A 22,963-nucleotide genomic window follows, 5' to 3' on the forward strand; every position below is an offset into this window, starting at 1 on the left:
ACACAACAGCATCTGCATGTTGGTACTTTTCAACATTAGTAAAGAACAAACAGCACATTCAGTTCTTTTTCAGAGAAGGTTGGAGAGTTCTCCTCCTTGGCACTATCAATATGTCTGCCTCACAAATACTATTACACAGAGGACTAATTTTAATTTTTGAGTGAATAAAGATCAAATATTGAAGGTATAAAAAACAACATAGGGAGTTACTTTCTTTACAAATAAAGCATTTGCTTGCTTTCTTAGTAATTAACAAACGGAGTGACAAACGAAGGGAAGGACAATGTAACTTCTCAGCTAAACTGAATGGAAAATCTTTAGAGAAGTTTGCATACCAAAGAACACAATGAAAAACAAGGATTTTGGTGGGATGTAGGCCAATGACAGCGAGTAATCAGGACTAAGGTCCTGTGTTTGCAGTAGAGTCCAGTAAGTTCCTTTGTGAAGAAAGCAGAATTGGAGGAGTTGCTATGTCCATTGGTTCACACCTGACTATGGTAAGACAACCATTCCTTTTTCACTGGACAGGCCTTGAGGTGAGGGCTATAAAGCACAGAGCCAGTAATAACTGATCATAAGCTCAGTATTATTTGATATGCTCTGCATTTATGGGGGAGATCATGCATGAAAAGGCAGTATTCTACGATCATGGAGAAAGAGTGAGCCAACTTCTCCCACTTGTAAGCAGAAGACTGATTGAAATAAATCTGCTTCTGTTTAACTTGAAGAGCAGACAATGTGAATGATTCATTTCAACACAAGATTACACAGTGATTAACTCTTTCCTGCTTGGGCAACCTTGCTTTGTATGCATTCCGTTTGGTTGACAAAGTTTCTGAGCTGAAAGGAATAACATTCTTAGCCTGTACATGTCAGTAAAAGTAGACATCCTAGGGTTATAACAGGTGCTATATAAATGTGAGTTCCAAAAGGACATCTGTGGGGTTCAAAACATCGCTACTTACTGTGGGGTTCAAAACATTGTTACTCTCTGTGGGGTTCAAAACATTCTTTCTCACTGTGGGGTTCAAAACATTGTTACTCTCTGTGGGGATCAAAACTGTTACTCATTGTGGGGTTCAAAACATTGTTACTCTCTGTGGGGTTCAAGATATTGTTACTCATTGTGGGGTTCAAAACATTGTTACTCTCTGTGGGATTCAAAACATTGTTACTCTCTGTGGGGTTCAAAACACTGTTACTCACTGTGGGGTTCAAAACATTGTTACCCTCCGTGGGGTTTAAAACATTGCTACTCTCTGTGGGGTTCAAAACATTGCTGCTACTTACTGCTTGGAATATAGTAACAGTAAATCTAATAATGCGAGTTTACCCTTTGAGGTTTTTTTTCCTCTTGCAGACAGGTCTTCAGCCTCTGTAGCTGGAGAGACTTTGGCCCTTTGTACAGCAGACTGTGTACAGTATCTTGACCCAGAACCACATTTCTACCTCTTTGAGAAACATGTATGGTAACTGAGCAATAAATGATCCTTAGTGAAGAGGGCAAGAGATTACTGATGAGCTGGGAGGAAATAAAAACATTATTTCACTTGCTATTAGTTAACAAACTCCTGTAAAATGCTAAATAGCATGTTAGCTGTCCTGTTAATTGGCGTTAAAGATGCTAAAACCATTGTAAATGTGGTCATTGATAATAAAGACTTGATTGGACTCCTTTAAGCTTTAACACAGCTCCACTCTTCAGTGAGACATTTAAATGCCTGATCAAATTCAAATCCCACAGACTTAATCATGTTACAAAGAAAGTTACAGCACAGAATTAAGCTCTTTCTCCCAGACAGCTGGCTAATCCAGACAAGCCTTTATCCACCCATCTCACCCTTCCTGCATATTCTTCTTTTCCTTTCTCCCTCTTCAGCATATACACTTAGTGGTCACTTTATTAGGTACATCTTAATTCATATTCTTTCATATGAATATCTAATCAGCCAGCAATTCAATGTGCAAAACCATGCAGACTTGGTCAAGAGGCTCAGTTGTTGCTCAGACCAAGCATCAGAATGGGAAAGAAACATTAGCTAAGGGACTTTGTTGGTGCCAGAGAGGGTGGTTGAGTATCTCAGAAACTGCTGATTCCCTGTGTTATTCATGCACAACAGTATCTATAGATTGAAGAGAAATGTGTGAAAAACAAAAAAAAATCCAGTGAGTGATAGTTCTGTGAGCAAAAATGCCTTGTTAATGACAGAAGTCAGAGGAGAACGGCCACTCTGGTTCAAACTGACAGGAAAGCGTCAGTAGCTCAAATAACCACACATTACAACAGTGGTGTGCAGAAGAGTATCTCTGAACGTGCAACATGTCAAACCTTGAAGTGCTGGTCTACAGCAACAGAAGCCCATGAGCATTAACTCAGTGGCCACTTTATTAGGTATGGGAGGCCACGGAGTGTGTAATATCCCAGAAGGAGTCATTTGCACTTTGCAAGCTAATCCTGTTACCAACTTCACTCTAGAAATCATAGCTATACATTATATTGAAAACATTCTAATGGAAAGTAGTGCTATAAAAATAATAGTCAAGATAATTGGAAAATTCTTCCAATTAGATATTGGAAAAAACCTAGCTACCTTCCTTAGTCCACCTCCAGCTTTATTCTTCGCGTGACTAGAAATGAAACTTACAGTCTCATTTCCTACAATGCACTCTTCCACTTCCACTATATTCGTTAATTCCAGTTTTGCCTCAACTCTCTGCTGTTATAATCCTCACCATGTGATGACATCAGGTTCACTGTCTTCAAAGCCCTAAACTCAAAAGACTTCAAGCTCGATCTGATATACCAGAGTTTACCGTGGGTAACCTCACTATCATCAACATTATGCGCGGTGTCATATGACGTGGGCAGTCGTGGTTTCATGACCATGAGTGTTCTTGGCACATTTTTCTACAGAAGTGGTTTGCCATTGCATTCTTCTGGGCAGTGTCTTTACAAGACTGGTGACACCAACCACTATCAATGCTCTTTCAGAGATCACAAAACCCAGTGGCCGCATAACCAGGACTTGTAACATGCACCAGCTGCTGATATGACCATCTACCACCTGCTTCCATGGTTCACGTGATGGGAGGCTAAGCAGGTACTACACCTTGTCCTAGGGTGAGCAGCAGGCTAGTGGAGGAAAGGAGCACCTTTCTCCTCCTCTGGTAGGGACATATCTCCACCCCACCACCACCACTACAGGGAGGTTAATACTGTAACAACCTACAAAGATTACCTTACTTCCCTCTCTTGTCTCTGTGCACAAGTCTAGCTGCCAATACAATCATTTGAATGGTGCTCCCTGCCCTCTACAAAGGAGAAGATACTTTCAACTAACAAAATAGTTTTACACTGATTATTTTTAATGAAACAAAGTTAAATTTAAACAAATAGTTCTGAAGACACATTTAACACTTTCAGAGATTTCTGAGTTATTAAAGATTTCTGAATTACAAAAGGTTTACAAACTACAAAGGATTTCCTGACACGGGTATGAACTAAGAGAATTTACCAATGAGTTGCAAATGAACAAGTCCATAAAGCTAAGGAATGAATTCTAGTTTTTTATTTTTTCTGCTCTTCATCTTCCTAGCAATCTCCAACAATTCCTAATAGTTATGCTGTTTTCCACTAAGTGACATTATTTGCATAATGTGCTGTTTCTCTGTCGTGTTTTCTGGGACAAAGTAATTTACACAGATAGTCTAAAAGCTTCTGGGATAATGGGGCAAGTAAATTAGCTGTATTTGCCTGATCTAATGAAGACCAATTAACATAGCCCCATTGTCTTGTGTTTGGCTAATGCAAGCAAGGACTCTCATGGTCACTTCACTTTGAAAAACAAATTTCTTACCAGCAAGCCCAGGTGTCCTTTTCACTTCAAACAGATTATTGTTTACCATTTACATTAAAAATTGAAGGCTGGTTCTTCTTTACAATAAGAAGTTGAACAAGGAATACACTCAGTGGCCATTTTAATAGGTATCTGCTACCTTTCGTAAAGTGGCCACTGGGAGTATATTTGTGGTCTCTGTTGCTGTAGCCCAGCCACTTCAAAGTGCAACGTGCTGTGTATTCAGAGATGATGTTCCACATACCACCGTAATAACCCATGGATTTTTTTGCACCATTCTCTGTAAATGCTAGACACTGTTGTGCATGAAAATCCCAGGACATCAGCAAGTTTCTGAGATACACCAACCACCCTTTCTGTATCAACAATCATTCCGCAGTCAAAGTCACTTAGATCACATACTTTCCCTTTCTAGTGATTGGTCTGAACAACAACTGAACCTCTTGACCATGTCTACATGCTTTTATGCATTGAGTTGCTGTCACATGATTGGCTGATTAGATATTTGCATTAATGAGCAGGTGTACAGTTGCAAGTCATAAACACAAGGGATTCTGCAGATGCTGGAAATCCAGAGCAGCACACACAAAATAATGGAGGAATTCCCTAGATGCTGCCAGACCTGCTGAGTTCCTCCAGCATTTTGGAAGTGTACCTAATAAAGTAGCCACTGAGTGTGCTTGTTAGAAGTTTAACTTTTTCAGAAAACAACTCTAAACCTTTGGAAAGATCATGCTGCTGTAGCAGAAAGCTGTGGTTAGCAAGAGCGAAGATGCATTACACACAAAAGCTTTTCTCAGTTTCAGAAGTGGGTATACCAATAAACAATAGTCTCCTTCATTCAAAGCCAATAAACACAAGATTTTGTTTATTTAGAGATACACTGTGGAACAGATCCTTCTGGCTCTTTGTGCTGAGCTGCCCAGCAACCCCCAGCATCCCCAATTTAACCCTAACCTAATCACAGGACAATTTATAATGACCAATTGTCCTACTAATCAGTACATTGTTGGACTTTGGGAGGAAACTAGAGTACCCATATAAGACCCATGCATTCCAGAGGAGGATGTAGAGACTCCTTACAGAGGACAAGGGACTGAGCGCTGAACTCCAATGCCCCAGGCTGTAATTGCATCACACTAACCTTGACGCTGTCGTGGTTCCCGTGGTCTTCCATGTCACTGCACAGTGTCTCTTAATTTTTGCTCATTATTCATTATCACTCAATTTCACTGACTCCTGCAAGAAATCTGACCAGGGCCTCTACTTCCTCAGGAAGCTAATGATTTTCGGCATGTCCCAGTATTTTACAAATGTCCCACGGGAAGCGTTCTACCTGGATGCATCAACCCTTGATACAGCAACTGCTCTGCCCATGACCACAAAAACCTGCAGAGCTGTGGACACAGCAAAGCATATCACAGAAATCAACCTTCTCTTCCAGACTCACTGCCTTGCTAATGCAGCCAGCATGATCAAAGTTCCCAATCAACCTTGGGCATTCTCTCTTCTCCCCTGTTCCACCGAGCACAAGATACAGCAGCCTGAAAGCACGTTCATAGGCTTAAGGACAGCTTCTATCCCACTGTCATACAAATATAATATGGTTCTCTACTGTGACATCTTACAGGATAATGCCATTATAGGAAGCGTGTGGAAGTTTTAGAGAGGATACAGAAGAGCTTTACCAGGAAGTTGCCTGAATTAGTGAGCATGTCCTATGAGGAAAGGTTGAGTGAGTTCGGGTTATTGCAGGGAGATCTGCAGAGAGATAGCAGGCAACTACAGGAAACATAAAGTTGTGGTGGTAGGGAATTTTAATTTTCCACATATTGATTGGGACTTCCATACTGTTAGGGGTCTAGATGGGTTAGACTTTGTAAAGTGTGTTCAGGAAAGTTTTCTAAATCAATATATAGAAGTACCAACTAGAGGGGATGCAATATTAGATCTCCTATTAGGAAACGAGTTAGGACAAGTGACGGAAGTGTGTGTAGGGGGGCAACTTTGGTTCCAGTGATCATAACACCATTAGTTTCAACTTGATCATGGATAAAGATAGATCTGGTCCTAGGGTTGAGGTTCTAAACTGGAAGAAGGCTAAATTTGAAGAAATGCGAAAGGATCTTAAAAGTGTGGATTGGGACAGGTTGTTCTCTGGCAAGGATGTGATCGATAAGTGGAAAGCCTTCAAAGGAGAAATTTTGAGAGTGCGGAGCTTGTATGTTCCTGTCAGGATTAAAGGCAAAGTGAATAGGAATAAGGAACCTTGGTTCTCAAGGGATATTTCAACTCTGATAAAGAAGAAGAGAGAGTTGTATGACATGTATAGGAAACAGGGAGTAAATCAGGTGCTTGAGGAGTATAAAAAGTGCAAGAAAATACTTAAGAAGGAAATCAGGAGGGCTAAAAGAAGACATGAAGTTGCCTTGGTAGTCAAAGTGAAGGATAATCCAAAGAGCTTTTACAGGTATATTAAGAGTAAAAGGATTCTAAGGGATAAAATTGGTCCTCTTGAAGATCAGAGTAGTCGGCGATGTGCGGAACCAAAAGAAATGGGGGAGATATTAAATGAGTTTTTTGCATTTGTATTTACTAAGGAAACTGGTATGAAGTCTATGGAATTAAGGGAAACAAGTAGTGAGATCATGGAAACTGTACAGATTGAAAAGGAGGAGGTGCTTGCTATCTTGAGGCAAATTAAAGTGGATAATTCCCCAGGACCTGACAGGGTATTCCCTCGGACCTTGAAGGAGACTAGTGTTGAAGTTGCAGGGGCCCTGGCAGATATATTTAAAATGTCGGTATCTACGAGTAAGGTGCCAGAGGATTGGAGAATGGCTCATGTTGTTCCGTTGTTTAAAAAAGGATCAAAAAGTAATCTGGGAAATTATAAACACGAGGAATTCTGCAGATGCTGGAAATTCAAGCAACACACATCAAAGTTGCTGGTGAATGCCACAGGCCAGGCAGCATCTCTAGGAAGAGGTACAGTTGACGTTTCGGGCCGAGACCCTTCGTCAGGACTACCAAGGGTCTCGGCCCGAAATGTCGACTGTACCTCTTCCTAGAGATGCTGCCTGGCCTGCTGCGTTCACCAGCAACTTTGATGTGTGTTCCGGGAAATTATAGGCCGGTAAGTTTGACGTTGGTAGTGGGTAAGTTATTTGAGGGAGTACTAAGAGACAGAATCTGCAAGTATTTGGATAGACAGGGACTTATTAGGTTGAGTCAACATGGCTTTGTGCGTGGTAGGTCATGTTTGACCAATCTGTTGGAGTTTTTTGAGGAGGTTACCAGGAAAGTGGATGAAGAGAAGGCAGTGGATGTTGTCTACATGGACTTCAGTAAGGCCTTTGACAAGGTCCCGCATGGGAGGTGAGTTAGGAAAATTCAGTCGCTAGGTATACATGGAGAGGTGGTAAACTGGATTAGACATTGGCTCAATGGAAGAAGCCAAAAAGTGGTAGTAGAGAATTGCTTCTCTGAGTGGAGGCCTGTGACTAGTGGTGTGCCACAGGGATCAGTGCTGGGTCCATTGTTATTTGTCATCTATATCAATGATCTGGATGATAATGTGGTAAATTGGATCAGCAAGTTTGCTGATGATACAAAGATTGGAGGTGTAGTAGACAGTGAGGAAGGTTTTCAGAGCCTGCAGAGGGACTTGGACCAGCTGGAAAAATGGGCTGAAAAATGGCAGATGGAGTTTAATACTGACAAGTGTGAGGTATTGCACGTTGGAAGGACAAACCAACGTAGAACATACAGGGTTAATGGTAAGGCACTGAGGAGTGCAGTGGAACAGAGGGATCTGGGAATACAGATACAAAATTCCTTAAAAGTGTCGTCACAGGTAGATAGGGTCGTAAAGAGAGCTTTTGGTACATTGGCCTTTATTAATCGAAGTATTGAGTATAAGAGCTGGAATGTTATTATGAGGTTGTATAAGGCATTGGTGAGGCCGAATCTGGAGTATTGTGTTCAGTTTTGGTCACCAAATTACAGGAAGGATATAAATAAGGTTGAAAGAGTGCAGAGAAGGTTTACAAGGATGTTGCCGGAACTTGAGAAACTCAGTTACAGAGAAAGGTTGAATAGGTTAAGACTTTATTCCCTGGAGCGTAGAAGAATGAGGGGAGATTTGATAGAGGTATATAAAATTATGATGGGTATAGATAGAGTGAATGCAAGCAGGCTTTTTCCACTGAGGCTAGGGGAGGAAAAAACCAGAGGATATGGGTTAAGGGTGAGGGGGGAAAAGTTTAAAGGGAACATTAAGGGGGGACTTCTTCACACAGAGAGTGATGGGAGTGTGGAATGAGCTGCCAGACGAGGTGGTAAATGCGGGTTCTTTTTTAACATTTGAGAATAAATTGGACAGATACATGGATGGGAGGTGTATGGAGGGATAAGGTCCGTGTGCAGGTTAGTGGGACCAGGCAGAAAATGGTTCAGCACAGCCAAGAAGGGCCATAAGGCCTGTTTCTGTGCTGTAGTTTTTCTATGGTTTCTATGGTTTTCTATGGTTTTTCTCTCTGGAGCAAAGGAGGACAAGAGGTGACTTGTTAGAGGTGTACAAGGTAATAAGAGGCATTTTGACAGTGGACAGTCAAAGACTTTTCCCTGGGGTGGAGATGGTTAATTCAAGAGGGCATAATTTTAAGGTGATTGGAGGAAAGTAATGGGGGTGGGGATGTCACAGGGAGGATTTTAACTCAGAGGGCGGTGAGTGTATGGAATGTCCTGTCAGGGATGGTGGTAGAGGCAGATACATTAGAGACTTTTAAGAAACTCTTTGATAGGCAGTCATATGATAGCAAACTGAAGGGATATGTAGGAGGGAAGGGTTAGATTAACCTTAGAACAGGTTAAAAGGTCAGCACAACATCACAGGCTGAAGGGCTATATTCTATGTTTTAAATAGCAGTCCACTTGATGGGCTCTCCATTCACAAACAATCACGGTCTTTGCTACTAACGCACGGTTTGTGGCATCTACAGATGCACTGCAGCAGCTCACCAGGACAGCACCCTCTAAACCCTGGGCCTCCAGCAGCCAGAGACACAGCACTTTCTAAACCCTGGGTCCTTATCAGCCAGGGAGACAGCACTTTCTAAACCCTGGGCCTCTGTCAGCCAGGGAGACAGCACTTTCTAAACTCTGGGCCTCTGTCAGCCAGGGAGACAGCACTTTCTAAAATCTGGGCCTCTGTCAGCCAGAGACAGCACTTTCTAAACCCTGGGCCTCCGTCAGCCAGAGACAGCACTTTCTAAACCCTGGGCCCTAACAGCCAAGGAGACAGCACTTTCTAAAACCTGGGCCTCTATCAGCCAGAGACAACACTTTCTAAACCCTGGGCCTCTATCAGCCAGAGACAGCACTTTCTAAACTCTGGGCCTCTATCAGCCAGGTAGACAGCACTTTCTAAACCCTGGGCCTCTGTCAGCCAGGGAGACAGCACTTTCTAAACTCTGGGCCTCTGTCAGCCAGGGAGACAGCACTTTCTAAACCCTGGGCCTTTATCAGCCAGGGAGACAGCATTTTCTGAACCCTGGGCCTCTATCAGCCAGAGACAGCACTTTCTAAACTCTGGGCCTCTATCAGCCAGAGACAGCACTTTCTAAACCCTGGGCCTCTATCAGCCAGAGACAGCACTTTCTAAACCCTGGGCCTCTATCAGCCAGAGACAGCACTTTCTAAACCCTGGGCCTTTATCAACCAGGGAGACAGCACTTTCTAAACCCTGGGCCCTTATCAGCCAAGGAGACAGCACTTTCTAAACCCTGGGCCTCTGTCAGCCAGAGGGACAGCACTTTCTAAACCCTGGGCCTCTGTCAGCCAGGGAGACAGCACTTTCTGAACCCTGGGCCTCTATCAGCCAGAGACAGCACTTTCTAAACTCTGGGCCTCTATCAGCCAGAGACAGCACTTTCTAAACCCAGGACCCTTATCAGCCAGAGACAGCAGTTTCTAAACCCTGGGCCTCTGTCAGCCAGAGACAGCACTTTCTAAACTCTGAGCCTCTATCAGCCAGCGAGACAGCACTTTCTAAACCCTGGGCCTCTATCAGCCAGAGACAGCACTTTCTAAACCCTGGGCCTCTGTCAGCCAGAGACAGCACTTTCTAAACCCTAGGCCTCTATCAGCCAGAGACAGCACTTTCTAAACCCTAGGCCTCTATCAGCCAGGGAGACAGCACTTTCTAAAGCCTGGGCCTCTATCAGCCAGAGGGACAAGGACAGCAAAAGTATGGGAACACCACAACTTGGAAGTTGCCCTCCAAGCCACGCAATATCCTGACTTAAAAATATTTCACTGTCCTTCATCGTTGCTGGGTCAAAGTCCCAGTACACTCTCTCTAACAGCATCATGGGTAGACCAAGACCTCACGGACTGCAATGATTCAAGAAGGAAGCTCACACCACCTTCTCTAAGGCAAGAAGGAATGGGCAATTAAATGATGCCTCAACCTGTGAAGCCTACAACTCTGGGTTGAATAATAATAAAATCAGGCAAACAAACTGAGCCACAGCTAACACGACACTACAAACTCTGGGACTGGTGACAGAGTAGAGGTTTGCTCAACCTTCAGTTGAAGTGATAACAGGAATTTGGGAGCGACCCAAGCAAAACTCATTCATTTGCTATTTACAATACTCTCATTCTGTGAATTAAATCTCTTCAGGAAGGAAATAATATCTGGCTCCCTCTTCATGGTGCACCTGTATCAATAGAAAGATGTGAAATTACAGCCTTCCATTTAGAAGTGGAAGCACTTTTTTCTGGTGGTGTGAATGTGGAAGGTGGGAACGTGGAACCTCTTCCACTCGTGATGCTTCCTGTTAGGTCAGATGCTAATTTTAAAAGTGATGGATTTTTGGCAATCACGTGTATTAAGGATTAAAGAGGAAGCATATCAAAGGTGGTGTGGTAGCATAGCAGTTGGTGCAACATTTCATGGGGCCAGCGATCACTGATTGGGACTTAATTCCTGTCACTTTCTGTAAGGAGTTTGTATTTTCTCCCCGTGAACACCTGGGTTTTGTCTGGATCTTCCAGGTTTCCTCACACATTCTAACGGTGCACAGGTTAGGGTTAGGCTTGGTACGTTGTGGACACGCTCCGTTGGTGCACACTTACTCCAGCACACCCTCGGAATGGACTGTGTTGGTCATTGACATAAACTGCTCATTTCAGTATTTCAATGTTCATGTGACAAATAAAGCCAATCTTTAGTTTGCAGGTTGTGGCAGAGTGACACAGCAGTTAGTGCTGATATCTCACGGATGAAAGGACAATGGTTAAGTCCTGGCCTCAGACACCGCTTGCATGGAATTTGCGAATGTGCTGTCTTCCCCCAACCACATCCCAAAAGAATGCGAGAAACTTCAGTGGCTGCTGTAAATTACCCCTACTGTAAAGGTCGCGATGTTTCTGGCACCAGCAGAGCATGCCCACAACTTACCAAGCCTAACCCTAACCCATACGTCTTTGGAATGTGCGAGGAAACCTGGAGCACACAGGAAAACCCAAGAGCTCCCGGGACGAACATACATACTCCTTACAGAAAGGGCAGGAATTTAACACCAATCAGTGATCGCTGGTGCTACAACACCCTGTTTCTTCCTCATTGCTTATATGGGATCTGTGAACATGTTGGTTTTCAACCACATCCCAAAGGAGGCAAACAGCTGCAGCAGCTACTGTAAATTACCCTAGTGTAGGTACGTAGCACGTGATTTAAAAGGGGGGGGGGAATTGATGGTCATGCAAGAGCAGACGGAAATAAAGGAAAGAGGAATGGAACAGATAGAATAATCCTGTAGGGGCCAACATGAGCCTGGTAGGCTGAATTGCACCATTCGGGATTCAAACCCGAATAGGAATAACTTCACTCAACTTCACTTGCCCCATCACTGCCCTGTTATCCAAACTTATGAGCTCACTTTCAGAGACTCTTCATCTCATGTTCTTCATGTTTATTGTTTATAATTTATGATTTTTTTTTTCTTTTTGATTTACGCTGTTTGTCTTTTGCACGCTGATTGTGTTTCCTGTTGGCGCGGCCTTTCATTGATTCTATTATAGTTATTGGATTTATTGAGTATGCCCACAAGAAAATGAATCTCAGGGTTGTATATAGTGATATATATGTACCTTGAGCAATGAACTTTGAACTAAAATGTACAGTATGTCGGTCACAGCACTATTGGCTGGCAGAACTGCCTTGAGGAACAGAATTGCCTCCTGCTGTAGCCATTAACAAAGAACATGGAGTAACACAGCACAGGAATTGGCCCGATGGCTCACAATGTGCACACTGAGCATGCAGTCAAATTAAACTGTGGACATCATGGTAGCAAAGCGGTTAATCTAACACTTTACAGCCCCAGCAACCTGGGTTCAATTCAGCCCGCTGTCTGTAAGGAGTTTGTACATTCTCCTTGTAACTGCATGGGCTTCCTTAGGGTGTTCCACTTTCTTCGCACATTCCAAAGACTTAAGAGTTAGTAGATTAATTGGGTGTAATGGGTGGTCTGGACTCATTGGCTGGTGGGGCCTGTTACTGTGCAGTATGTCTAAATAAAAGAAGTACTATCTTCTCCTGCCTGAGCCTGGTCTATATCTCTCGGTCCCTATAAACTCTTGAACACCAGTGTTGTGTGGTTTCCACTCCCACTCCTGACAGCATGCTTCAGGCACCAACCACACTCCACCTCAAAAACTTGCCCTGCAAACTTCTTTTCAACTTTCCCCTTCTTACCATAAATAAATGCCTTTCAGTGTTCAACATTTCTACCCTGGGATAAGGTTTCTGCCTTTCTACTCTATTCTGAGTCTCTCATAATCTTACAGGTCTCCCCCCTGCCTCCAATGCTCCGGACTTTATTCAACCTGTTCTTCTAGCTGGTGCTCTCTGATGCAGGCAGCATCATAATAAGCCTTTTCTGGTCTCTTTCTGAAGTTAGGACCATCAGACCATAAAACAAAAGCTAGAATTTGGCTATTTGGCCCATCAAGCCTGCTCCACCATTCTGTCATGGTTGATTTATTATCGCTCTCAACGCCATTCTCCTGCCTTTTCCCTGTAACCTTTGATGTCCTTACTAATCAAAAACTTATCCACATCCCACTTTAAATATACCCAGTGCCTTGGGCTCCACAGTTGGCTGTAGCAATGAATTTCACAGATTCACCAACTTGGCTAAAGAAATTCCTCCTCATCTCTGTTCTAAAAGGACATTCCCCTATTCTGAGGCTGTGCCCTCTGGCCTAGACTCTCCCACTACAGGGAACATCCTCTCCATATCCACTCTATCAGGCATATCCTTTCTTAGGTAAGGGGCCCAAATCTGCTCACAATCTGCCTTATAAACCCTCAGCTTCAGTCTGAAGTGCGAGCATCCCTGCAACAACACGTAACAGCAAAGGACAGCAACCGTCTTGGATCCTTGCAACACCTCTCATCCATGCACAGTCTCATCCTGTTGTTTAGAGAGTGGACATGGTTGGCATTTTATCTGCTCATCCCTTCATGTTTCTTGGACTAAGTACCTTGTTAGGGCTTTCGAGAAGGCTGCTGAACGCAAAGCTCAGTGAGAGTTCTGGTGCCACGTACAGATCAGAGCCAGCAAAAACAGCAGATTTCTCTCCATAAAGGATATTAGTGATCCAGATGGGTTTTTATTGCAATTTCACAGTCACCGTTAGTTTTTCATACTCGATTTTTAATTCCCAGATTCAATTAATTACCAGAATTTAAATTCCTCAGCTGCTGTGGTGGGACTTAAACTCATTTCCAATCCTCATGACACCAGTCCGGTTACTTAACCATTTGCCACAGATTAAACTGAGGGAAAAGACAAGCATGAATGGTTTACTATTAACAATCAGATACTCCCATGACTGCAAGCTGATAGTGCATCCCATGTCCACCAGGCAACAGGCTGATTTAATGGCCACTTACCAGTTCTTCAAACGACTTCACACAGCTAGGAGAAAGTTTTGTATTTTAACATTTACAAAAAATGAAACCTTGGATTTTGATCATGGAGTCAAAGTATGTGTGTGTGTGAGTAAGTGTCAGTGTGTGTGTGTGAGTGCATAAGTGTGTGTGTGTATCTGTATGTTTGTGTGTGTCAGTGTGCATGTGTGTGTGTCTGTGTGTGTATGTGTCAGTGTGTGTGCATGTGTGTGTGTATATGTGTGTGAGTGTGTGTACGTGTGTGTGAGTGTCAGTGTGTGTATATGTGTGAGTGTGGGTGTGTGAGTGAGAGTGTCAGTGTGTGTGCGCGTGTGTGTGCATGTGTGTCAGTGTCTGTGTGTGTACGTGCATACGTCAGTGTGTGTGTATGTGAGTGTGTGTGTATGTGTGTGAGTGTGTATCTGTGAGTGTGTGTGTGTCTGTGTGTGTATGTGTGTGAGTGTGTGCATGTCTGTGTGTGTATGTGTGTGTGTGTCAGTGTGTCTGTGTGTGTCAATGTGTGTGTGTGCGTGTGTGTGTATCAATGTGTGTGTGTGCATCTGTGTGTGTGTACGTGCATGTCAGTGTGTGTGTGAGTGTGTGTGTGTGTACGTGCGTGTCAGTGTGTGTGTGTGGGGGGGGGTGAGAGAAGAAGGAGATTTGTTTTGCTGTTGTTCAGTTGTTTGTTGTGTGCTGCTGAGCATCGCGGGATGGCTATGTTGGTACAGGATGTGTGACCACACTTGCAGGCTATGCCCCAACACATCCCTAGGTCGTGTTGGTTGTTAACCCAAACGAGGCATTTCACTGTGTGTTTCAATGCATGTGTGGTGAACAAACGAATCTGAATCTGTTACCACACTTGAAGCTGGGGTTGCCCTTTAGAGGAAAGACATTATTACGTTGGAAAGAATTCGGAGAAGATTGATGAAGATGCTCCTACATCCCGAACAGGGGGAGATTTATTCTTGGAGCATAGGAGACCGAGTGGTGACCTTATAGAGGTGCCTACAATTGTGAGGATGAAGGAACATTGACTTTCTTCCAGGAAAGGGGAAATTAAAAACTAGAGGGCATAGGTTTAAGATGAAAGGTGAAAGATTTAGAAGAGACTTGAGGGGAACTCCTTTATGAAGAGGGTAGTGTACATGTAATGAGCTGCTAGAGGAAGTGGCTGAGACACACAGGTGCCCCCCAGGGCTGTGTCCTAAGCCCCCTCCTTTATTCTCTGTACACCCATGACTGTGTCACCACCCACAGTTCCAGTCTGCTAATTAAATTTGCTGATGATACTATGTTGATTGGCCTAATCTCAAATAATGAGGCAGTCTACAGAGAAGAAGTCATCACCCTGACACAGTGGTGTCAAGAAAACAACCTCTCCATCAATGTCACATACAAAGGAACTGGTTGTGGACTCCATGAGGAATGGAGACAGGCTAATCCCTATTGACATCAACGGATCTGGGGTTGACAGAGTGAACAGCTTTAAGCATACACATCACTGAGGATCTCACGCAGTCTGAATATACCGGCTTTGTGGTGAAAAAAGCAGAACAGCACCTCTTTCACCTCAGACAGTTGAAGAAGTTTGGTATGGGTCCCCAAATCCTAAGAACTTTCTACAGGAGCACAATTGAGACTGGCTGCATCACTGCCTGGTATGGGAAATATACTTCCCTCAATCACAGGACTCTGTAGAGAGTGGTGCAGACAGCCCAGCATATCTGTAGATGTGAACTTCCCACTATTCAGGACATTTACAATGACAGGTGTGTAAAAATGTCCCAAAGGATCATTGGGAACCCGAGTCACCCCAACCACAAACTGTTTCAGTTGCTACCATCTGGGAAACGGTATCGCAGCATAAAAGCCAGGACCAACAGGCTCTGGGACAGCTTCTTCCACCAGGCCATCAGACTGATTAACTCATGCTGACACAATTGTATTTCTATGCTATATTGACTGTCCTGTTGTACATACTATTTATTATAAATTACTATAAATTGCATATTGCACATTTAGACAGAGACGTAACATAAAGAGGTTTACTCCTCATGTATATGACAGGAGATATTTAGAACAACATGGGCTAAACAGCATGGGCTTGGTGGGCACTATGAATCAGCTGGGCAAGTTCGGCTGAAAAATCTGTTTCTATAAATGATACAATCACAACATTAATGGCAAAGAGTGACTGGCACTTCAAAGGGAGACTAATCCATATCAGTCAGTGCTGGGAAAGGAAAATGATAAGGTTTGAAAATCATGAAGAATAGAGGAGATGCAAGGAGTTTGAATGAAGATAATCCAGAGATTAGGGTCTAAATACCTCATGTCATGGAAATCAACAAGAATGAAGATGAAAGATTAGCTTTATTTGTTACATGTACATCGAAACCTACAGTGAAGTGTATTGTTAGCATTGTGCTGGGCGGCCTGCTGCATTGCCGCGACTCACTAACACAAACCCTTATACCCTGGGAGTGTGGGAGGAAACTGGAGCACCCGGAGGAAATTCACATGGTCATGGGGGGATTACAAACTCCTGATAGACTGCAGTGGGAATTGGACCCCGATTGGTAATCATCGGCATGGTAATAGTGTTACACTAACCGTTATGCTACCTGAGGCCCCTTGGGACAATAAAGAAATCAGAGAGGTAAAGAATTACAGTATCAGAGAACTGTGTTAAACTAAATGAATGCATGAATTTATTATTATAATTTGAAATGAGACAAGGTAAATATACCATCTACACAGAGGGACCTGTAGGAATGTGAATCAGTTTAAAGGCAAGCGCATTCTCTCAGCAGACTTTGATAACTCTTTGTTAGGTTGGCTTTATTGAGTATTTACACACCTCATCCCCCCCCAAACAATTAGTCCATTTAAACAGACCTGTGCTCAGAGACCTTATTACCTGTAACCAATCATGTGGTTATGATGTCACTTCTTTATGCTTGCTCAGTGCAGTTCTAGGTGGATGGCTGTAGGGCTGGAAACAAAGCACTCATGCCATAGATCAAAGCAGAGGTAAAACCGTCAGCTCAGTTAATTAAGAGAATGTATGGCTGGCCCAACAAGAATATACATGATTCACAATTAATGATCTATCGTCCTGCCCAGTGCACAAAGCAGAAAATTTTGCAAATGGAATATTTTATTTCTCTTGAGGTGGTGCTCAATCCTTCAGCTGCATAACCGCAGGAAACAGCTGATGGAAAAGGAGGGAGAGAATGCAATGAAGAGAATGCAGGCATTAGCAGCAGGAATAGAGATGATTTGAGAAAAACAAAGCCTTGAGAACTTTTGGTAGAATATTCATTGACAGTACGGTTGTCAACCTGTGAGTTGGACACGGGCTACGGGCGTGACTGATCAGAGCAATACATGGTAGTCTGTTTACTCAGAGACTAGGAATAAGGAAGCAGAATTATATTACAGAAACTAAATCCCAGAGAGGGCAGGGGACATCAATTCAATGCATGACAAAATTAATCTAGTATTGCTCCTTTCCTCTTGCCGAAGTCCATGTGAGGGGATCGACATTAGCTTTGGATAGGCTGAACCAAGTTCACATGCACTCAATGTCCACTTTTCTCGGTACCTCCTGTACCTAATGAAGTGGCCATTGTGTGTATGTTTATGGTTCTCTGCTGCTGTAGCCCATCCACTTCAAAGTTTGACGTGTTTTTTCAGAGATGCTCTTCTGCACACCACTGTTGTAATGTGTGGATACTTGAGTTACTGTTGCCTTTCTGTCAGCTTGAACCAGTCTGACCATTTTTCTCTGGCCTCTCACATTAACGGCATTTTTGACCACAAAACTGCCACTCACTGAGTTTTTTTTTTGTTTTTGCACCATTCTCTGTAAATTCTATATACTGTTGTGCATGAAAATCCTAGGAGATCGGCAGTTTCCAAGATACTCAAACCACCCTGTCTGGCACCAACAATCATTCTGAATGTTGGGCAAAGTCAGGTAATTCACATTTCCTCACCATTTTGATGTTTCATCTGAACAACAACTGAACTTCTTGAACCTGTCTGCACGTTTTTGAGTTGCTGTCACATGATTGGCTGATTAGATATTTGCATTAATGAGAAAGTGTACAGGTGTACCTAATAAAGTGGTCACTGACTGATTTCAAAGTTCAATGTAAATTTATTATCAAGATATATATATGGGGTCACCATATACAACCTGAGATTTCTTTTCTTGCAGGCATACTCAGCAAATCCAAGAACATTCCTTGCTGACTGTTTCCATCATTTTCTGTATTTGCTTTAGATTTACAGCATCTACAGTTTCTGTTTTAGGATTTTCACTCCTTCATTCTGAATGATGAACCTCAGCAGAGAGATAGTGAATGGAATGCGTGCTATAGTTATGCTGAACATCATGTTTCAGTCATCATTTCTAGGTGAGGTGCAGGCTTGTCCTTTCCACGGGACAAACAATGTAGGCTAAAAGTTATGCAAGTTAGGACTTTTATCCTTGAAACTAAGGAGGATGAGAACCGACTTGATAGAGGTGTATAAGATTATAAGAGGGATTGATAGTGTGTACAGCCAGCCAGCACCTTTCCCTAGGGTAATAATGGCTAACATCAGAGGATGTCTTTTTAAAGTGAGTGCAGGAAGGGTTATGGAGGTGTCAGAGGTAGATAGTTATACTTATAGACAGGCACATAGATGAAAGAAAAATGGAGGGTTATGGACTAAGTAGGAGGGGAGGGTTAGATTAATTGTGAAGTATAATACTGTGCAAAAGTCTTAGGCACGTATATATATATTAGGCAATTTGATTCTAAGTAATTAGTTTATTGATCATTACCGAATATCTCTCTGCTGCTTCTCACTCCCTTCCCCTTTTCCCCAACCATGATTCCCCTCTCCCTGTCCCCTTCCCACTCTCACTCCACAATAGAGACCCAGATCAGAATCAGGTTTATCATCATTCAAACATGTCATGAAATTTGTTTTTTTTTTGTGGCAGCAGTAGAGTGCAATACATAAAATGACTACGGTACTGATAAAAGACTTAGGCATCCTAGCTATATATATATGCGTAAGACTCTTGCAAAGTACTGTAGGTTAAAACGTCATTAGCTGAAGAGCTTACACTGTGCTGTAGAGCACTATTTTCCTTGTTCTATATAAAGTCTTCTAATGTGGACCATAAATACTTTTGGAGTTCTGTTAAGTTCTGTTTACAGAAACAGTTACAGGGCACAGATGTTTTGAATAAGAGTGCTTCTTTCCACTTTGACAGTGAGGAACTCTGCCTACATGTCACTATTTACTCTGCCCATCTGACTTACCTACATAACTATATGCAAAAAGCCAGAAGTATAATAACGAGTTGAATGCATCTAACTGGTGCCAATTTATGGATAGCTTGTGGAATGCTAACTGACATCAGTTGTGAGGTTATTGAAGCAGGCAATTACTAGAATGCTTAGTGGGAGGGTGAAATGCAATTGTCATTCACTGAAAGAAAGAAAGAAAGACTTGGGCCTTGCACTGCATTTAGGCAGAATAGGATGAACTTTCAGCAACCAAACCCTACAAGAGCTGTGGTTTCACTTTTCTGTATGGCAGATCACTGTCCTATGTGGAATAGACTTGCAGGAGTGGCAAAGCTATGGCACATTGCTTTAGCTAGAATGCACAAAACTGTTATTGGCACGCAGCATGCAGAGTCACCCCTCAATCCTTGAACCCCACCTCTCCCACCCCACATAATGATAATCTGTACCGCCACACGAAGCAGTGGATGATTTTACAACCTGAGAGCAGAGAAATGTTTTCAAAGGAACTGCTTCATGCCGGCTTGGTACCAGCTAGACATTGGCGAGAACGTGTGAGGTTGGATGGTACTTATTGAAGTCCTCACAGACCCTGGTGTCCATCAGTCATTGGATAGAAACTGGTTACTATAACAACACTATTTCAACATGATGCTATTTTTAATTATCTTTTTAAAAGATTAATATTAATAGTCTTTAAACTGGTTTTCTAAAATGCTCCATATATTTCAATCTGTCTCTGATATGCTTTTATTAATAGTAAATCAAAAAATCTGTACAGGTATATAAGCAACAGGACTCATCCTTTATCTTTAATAAAGTCCATAATTGTAGTTATTAATTCATTAATCAATGGTCATCTCTGCTCAAAATTACCATGGCACACGAGAGAATTTTTTAAAAGATTGTTGCCAATTTGGACAAATGTCCCTGATCCGGGGTATTTTCACAAATCTGTTGCTACAGTTTAGCAATGCTATGATGACTTTGTACTAGAATTGGCTTTGTCTTTTTGTGGTTTTTGTTTTGTTTTGTTTCATGAAACACTCAAAAACTTCTATAGATGTATCATGGAGAGCATTCCGACAGGCTGCATCACTGTCTGGTATAGCAGTGTGGGGGCTACTACACAGGACTGAAAGAAGCTGCAGAGGGTTGTAAATTTAGTTGGCTCCATCTTGGGTACTAGTCTACAAAGTACCCAGGACACCTTCAAGGAGCCGTGTCTCAGAAAGGCAGCATCCATTATTAAGGTCCTCCAGCACCCAGGGCATGCCCTGTTCTCACTGTTACCATCAGGTAGGAGGTACAGAAGCCTGAAGGCACACACTCAGTGATTCAGGAACAGCTTCTTCCCCTCTGCTATCCGATTCCTAAATGGACATTTAACCCTTGAACACTACCTCACTGTTTAAATATGTATTGTTTCTGTTTTTGCATGGTTTTTAATCTATTCAATATGCATATACTGTAATTTATTTATTTATTTTCTTCTATATTTATTGCATTGAACTGTGGCTGCTAAGTTAACAAATTTCACAACATATGCTGGTGATAATAAACCTGATGCGGTTCTGATTCTGATTTTGATTCTAATTTTGATCTTCTTTGTAAAAATTGTGGATAATTTATGTTTATGTGTTTCATGTGAATGCTGCTTATTTGGCACTGTGTACAAGTGATGTCATTGTAAGTAAGGTTTTCATTGACCTGGGCCTGCATGTGCTTGTGCACATCACAATAAAGGTTACAAGACCATAACACATAGGAGTAGAATCAGGCCAGCCACCCATCGAGTCTGCTCCACCATTCACAACCCATTCTCCTGCCTTAAACTCAACATTGATTTGACTTTGAAGTCAAGGAAAGAGTAGGGAAGGGGATATTGTGAGTAGAAGGAGACAGTGACAGAGGGAGTGAGAAAGATATGAGAAAAAATCATTTTTATTCAGGTCATTTGAAAGGTTTTTCCTTTCTGTTTTTCTTTGACATTTAAGCCCTTTTTGATTAAGTTGCTGTCAAAATAATTTATCAACCAGTAATTGGAAAGAGGGTTCCGACAAAGGCAAAACAAAGCTTCCTTTGTATACTTAAAGAGGTCTCAATATCAGTCTGAGACCAATTCTTAGTCTAACATCGTAACCGTTCTTGTGTCCTCACCAAAGAGTGGCAGAGATCCTTTCTGCATTCCTGGAGATGGTGCAAGCCAGTGAAAGTAAAATAACAACTGAGAAATCTAAAGGGACAACTAAGTATGCATGAAACATAGTGAAGACTAAGTAAGATGGAAAAGAACCTATTGTTTATGTTGCGCTAATGTTGGCCTTTGTAAGTGTAAGAGGGTTTCAATTTTTATGTTACTGCAGAGGCTAATTAAAATGGCATCTTTGTTATGTTAATCTGGGGAATGCGGCTTTGTTGTTTTAAACGCTGAGAAAGTTTGCGCTAGCAGCTTGTTGTGGTTTAGAGGGTGATAAGAAATACACTATTAACCAATTGGGATAGTTGTTATGGTTTTGGTGTATTTGAAGATACTGTATGCATGGGGTTTTGGGGGAGGAGGCGGGAGAGCGAGACAGAGGATGGACGAGGTGCTGTGACGTCCGCTAATGGGGTCGGACCCCGAGCAGGACGTTCAGAGAGGAGACGGAGACGGACTCGTGTGGATCGCCTGGTCGACCACCGTTGTTGGTCCCAGGCGGCCGGTCGAGGTGGTCCGAGGGGTCGCAGGGTGAAGAAGAAGGTCCTTGAGCTCCAACAGTTTTTGTGCACGAAGAGATTGAACTTTGATAAGTGTGGCGCCTTTTATTTTCCTTTTATATTTTATTCTCTTTTAATTATATAGTTCCAGTAATATCTATAAACTGTAAATCATTTAATTGCATCTGGTGTATTGTCTGTTATTTGGGCGGGGTGGGGTACCTCACACAGCATCCACACGAACGAATTATCCAGTTTGGCGGGGCTGAGGTTGTTTTCCTAGACGACAGCGAACCAAGTGACCTGAGGGTGGCCAGGGGGGTTACACAAAGATAGACGTGGAAGAGCTGAGGAGATGCAGGAATGCTTGAGTAAGAGACTGTTTCAGCACTGTGCTCTGCAATTCTATGGGGAATGAGAAAGCAAACAGGAAGAATACCAGTGAGGGTAAAATGATCATTATGGTGCCCAGGGAGTAGGAATAATGTGCCATAAGACTGGCCTTGCATATGGTTGTAGTATGTTTCACTGACAATAGCAATTATAAGAGAATATGAATTTAAAAAGGCACACTAAAAGGTGTCTGTTCTATTCTAACAGCTTGGAACTCTCTATGGTGCTAACTTTCTGTATCTATGATGTCACTATATTTTCTGACCATTTACAGTACATACATCCAGTAGTCACTTCCTTATGCACCTCCTGTACCTAATAAAGTGGCCACTGAGTGTATAGTTCGCAGAGCAGATTTCAATGGGCCAAACGGCCTAATTCTGCCACTACATTGTATGGTCTTATGGTTTTCTGCTGCTGTAGCCCATCCACTTCAAAGTTCGGTGTGTTGCGCATTTGGAGATGATCATCTGCACACCACCATTGTAATGTGTGTTTATTTGAGTTACTGTCATCTTCCAGCCAGCTTGAACCAGTCTGGCCATTCTCCTCTGACCTCTCTCATTAACAAGGCTGCTTGCACACAGTTGATTGGCAAAAGGGATATGGGAGGATCATGGGACGGGAGGCCTAGGGAGAAAGAAAGGGGGAGGGGGGAAGCCCAGAGGATGGGCAATAACGGATGGGATACGAGGGGGAGGTGGGGCATTAACGGAAGTTAAAGAAGTCAA

At 42.6% G+C, this 22,963-nt stretch overlaps 1 long non-coding RNA gene across 2 annotated transcripts in view; it reads left to right on the plus strand.

Annotated features, from left to right (window-relative positions):
- The first annotated feature begins 251 nt into the window (after positions 1-251).
- Positions 252-22,963, plus strand: part of LOC140203394 (uncharacterized) — a 28,101-nt gene continuing 5,389 nt past the window's right edge. For both annotated transcript variants that reach the window (XR_011887356.1, XR_011887355.1), the window contains exon 1: positions 252-497. This is a non-coding gene — a long non-coding RNA (uncharacterized lncRNA). The remainder of the gene's footprint in view (positions 498-22,963) is intronic.

Source organism: Mobula birostris, chromosome 9 (assembly GCF_030028105.1).
Source record: "Mobula birostris isolate sMobBir1 chromosome 9, sMobBir1.hap1, whole genome shotgun sequence".
In the NCBI taxonomy this organism is placed as follows: domain Eukaryota; kingdom Metazoa; phylum Chordata; class Chondrichthyes; order Myliobatiformes; family Myliobatidae; genus Mobula; species Mobula birostris.